Source organism: Schistocerca nitens, chromosome 1, assembly GCF_023898315.1.
Source record: "Schistocerca nitens isolate TAMUIC-IGC-003100 chromosome 1, iqSchNite1.1, whole genome shotgun sequence".
Lineage (NCBI taxonomy): Eukaryota > Metazoa > Arthropoda > Insecta > Orthoptera > Acrididae > Schistocerca > Schistocerca nitens.
Genome location: NC_064614.1, coordinates 265,206,841 through 265,210,499, shown reverse-complemented (window position 1 = coordinate 265,210,499; position 3,659 = coordinate 265,206,841).

The following is a 3,659-nucleotide window of genomic DNA, read 5'->3' as shown; positions in this document are numbered from 1 at the left end:
CGTGGCGAAGTTCAAATACCAACACAGCACATCATCGGTATCATCACAAGTAGCGTCGTTTACGCCAAGATGGTAGATGACGAGTTATATCACGCAGTTGTGAACAGATGCGCGAACACTCTCAAGTTCAAACACTCCGATGGTCACATCGGAGAGGTTACTGTTGACCATGCTGGACTAGGATTACGCACACTAAGAGTCTTCGAACTCCCTTTCGAAGTACCAGCGGACGTCGTTACCTCAGCTTTCCGCTCTTATGGGACGGTAATTAGCCACGTGACCGAAAAATGGAACACCTTCGAGACGTACCAGGTCCTCAACGGCGTCCGACAAGTGAAAATTGAATTAAAGAAACATGTGCCGTCCTACTTAGTCATAGGTGGCTGTCGAGCAATAGTAATGTACGACGGACAACCTCGTACTTGTTCTGGTTGCGGCCAGGAGGGTCATGTGCGCTCGGCATGTATTCAACGTCGGGTTACACAACTTCCATTGCATGACGCGACACCACCTCGTACGCTCACGGCCCTCCCCCTCAATTACGCAGAGGTGACACGATCGACCGTCATGACAGACGACAACCCCCCCCCCCCCCCGGAAGACAGGAAGCGTTAGAATGCGCACCTGTCGCCGGTCCTGGATTGACCAACACCATTACGGTGTCTGCAGAGATTGAAGAACGCCGCCCATCGACTCCACATGAAGATTCGGACGAGAGAATGGAACTCGACGCTAGGGTTGTACCGACCTCTGCCTTTCTACCTGAGGGGGATGCTATACGGGAACCACAAACTCTTTCGGACACAGAAACCCACGTCCGCAAACAAAGGTCACCAAGAAAACATAAAAAGCGACGTCGCACACACTCAGACGATTGACTCCAGCGTACGTCTTCTCCAGTTGACGACCGGACGGCCGACGAAACGACGAGGAAAATGGGTGACACGAGATCGCCCTCACCTGTCACTTTGTCTGATTTTGACAAACCCGATTCCACTCTCTAGGGCAAACGGATGGCCAGGACAGCGCCCGCCGTTGGTACACAACCGGAAACAACTGCGGATTCACCCTTAGTCACTCGGCCCATAAGTGTTCTACCGCAGCCACCGTTAACCTACGGACCTTGGGCGGATGACATTGAAGACGATTCTACGGCCGCTGTTCTGGATGAGGAGAGGGGTCTCTCCTCCCACACCTCGGCCCCTCCCGAGTAGCAACAGATGCCGGCGCGGACGCGGCCAGCAGATCACAGGCCCCACCTTTTACGGCGACACTGACGGCGGCCCCCACCGCAGGAGACGATCTACAGACCTATCGCTTAACGACTATCAACATTAACACCATTCGGACACGTACGAAGTTGTCGCAGCTCCAAGACATGCTCAATGCAGCAGACGTTGACATTGTCTTTCTCCAAGAAGTCTTCGTCGCCGATTTCCCGGGTATGTATGTTATACGGCTCATGTGTCCCACGCCTCGCCAACTAACAGTGGAGTCGCAATTCTCCTCAGAGAGGGCCTCGAGGCGGACGAAGTCCGATATCTCCCCGACACTAGAGGAATGGCCGTAACGGTGCAAGGCGTCCGGTTTATCAATGTGTACGCCCCTTCCGGAACGAATCGTCGTCGTGACCGATCGCTCTTCTTCGCAGAAGGAATAGCACCACTTTTTCAGGGCAGGCACGATGACTTGATATTAGGGGGCGATTTCAATTGCACCCAAGCACCTAAAGATCAGCTGCCACGCCATTCACCGTGCCCCGAACTTGGGGCACTCATCGGCATTCTCCAGCTGGTAGATACATGAGAACATGTCCGAGGAAATCGACCAGGATACACCCATTTCACGAGTCACTCGTCTAGTCGCATCCATAGGATTTACGTCTCCCGTTCTCTCACGGCAACGGTGAGTGACGCGGAGGTGTGGCCAGTAGCCTTTTCTGATCACGAGGCCTATATATGTGCCGTCACCCTTCGTCGCCAACGGGTGTGGCGCAGCCGACATCCCTGGAAATTAAACCTTGCTCATCTCGCTTCTCCGGATTGTCGACGCGCCATCGAAGACACGTGGATTTTGTGCGTCCGCCGCCTCCCAACGTATCCTACGTCGATTAGTTGGTGGTTAACCTGCGCCAAGCCGGCCCTACGGCGAACCTTTATTACGTATTGTCGTGAGACTGCTGCTTGGAGGCGGCAGACCCTTGATTTTTATTTCACCGTCCTTCGCGAATGCGCCTCCTTGCCACCCACACCGGAACGACAGTTGACAGTTCAGCGTGCGAAAGCACAGATCGTAGCCCATATGCGCCGGCACCTCGAAGGGACGATCGTCCGAGTGCGAACACAAGACAGACTCGCAACGGAACGACCCACCATGTACCACGTCATCCGAGAACGTACACTGCGAAGACGAGCGCTGATACATGTCATTACCACTGAGGACGGCCGTAATCACACCACACAACGCGATATTGCTGCTGCCTTCTTCGACCATTACGCACGACTTTATTCTGCTCAATGTTCCGACCCGACGACGGTGACAGCAGTCTCACAACTGGTTTACGGCATTGTCCCACAGGATTTACAAACTGAATTATTGAACGACATTACGGAAGACGAAGTTATCGACGCCATCGGTAAAGGAGCGGCGAATAAGTCTCCTGGCCCCGACGGGCTCCCTGTGGAGTTTTGTAGAACTTTCCAGTATTTACTGGCTCCCAAGTTGACAGACATCTGTCGGGAGCTTATGTCCCCCGCGGTGCCGCTCCCTGCGACCTTCGTAGAAGGGATAATTATACCGGTTCACAAACCTAAAGGTGGGGTTCGGATACAAGATTACCGCTCACTAACACTCGTCAACTGCGACATGAAGATATTCACCAGACTATTAGCAAACCGTCTACGACCGACCCTACCTTACGTCATCTCGCCAGATCAGACTTCCCTAGGGGGTATCAACAACATCCACACAGCACTGTGTCGATACCGTGACTTAATAGCCCTAGCCAGGGCACACCGCATCCCGGGAGCGCTGGCATCACTAGATTTTAGCCAAGCTTTTGATCGAGTGGATCACGCGTACCTAACGTCCGTTCGCCAGCACATGCAGTACCCACAGCAATTCACAGACGTCGTGATGCGCCTCCTCCGAGGGGCGACTTCCAGAGTGCTCGTTAACGGGCGTCTCTCGCAGTCCCTCCCGATTTTCCGCTCCGTGCGTCAAGGCTGCCCGTTGTCGACGTTACTATATGCTCTGGCACTGGAACCGCTCCTCTGTGGCCTCCGTCAACGCCTCACCGGTCTTACCCTACGTGACGTCACATTTCGCTGTACAGCATATGCAGACGACCTGGTTCTCGTGTTCCGCAATCGCGACGATGTCAACCGAGCACTAGAATGGATTACCACGTACGGTGTGGCTTCCGGCAGCTGTGTCAACGTCGCCAAATCTGTCGCCATGACCATAGGAGACGGGTTGACCCCAGCGTGTGTCGAACCCCTACAGCTTCGTGGCACTATCAAATGTCTCGGAATAGAGTTTCACGACGACATACGGCGCACTGCGGCTCTTAACTAACGCCGCTTATTACAACAAATTCGGGTCCAAATCTTCAACCTTCGTCTGCGGACCCTCGACATTCTCCAAAGGACACACTTCGT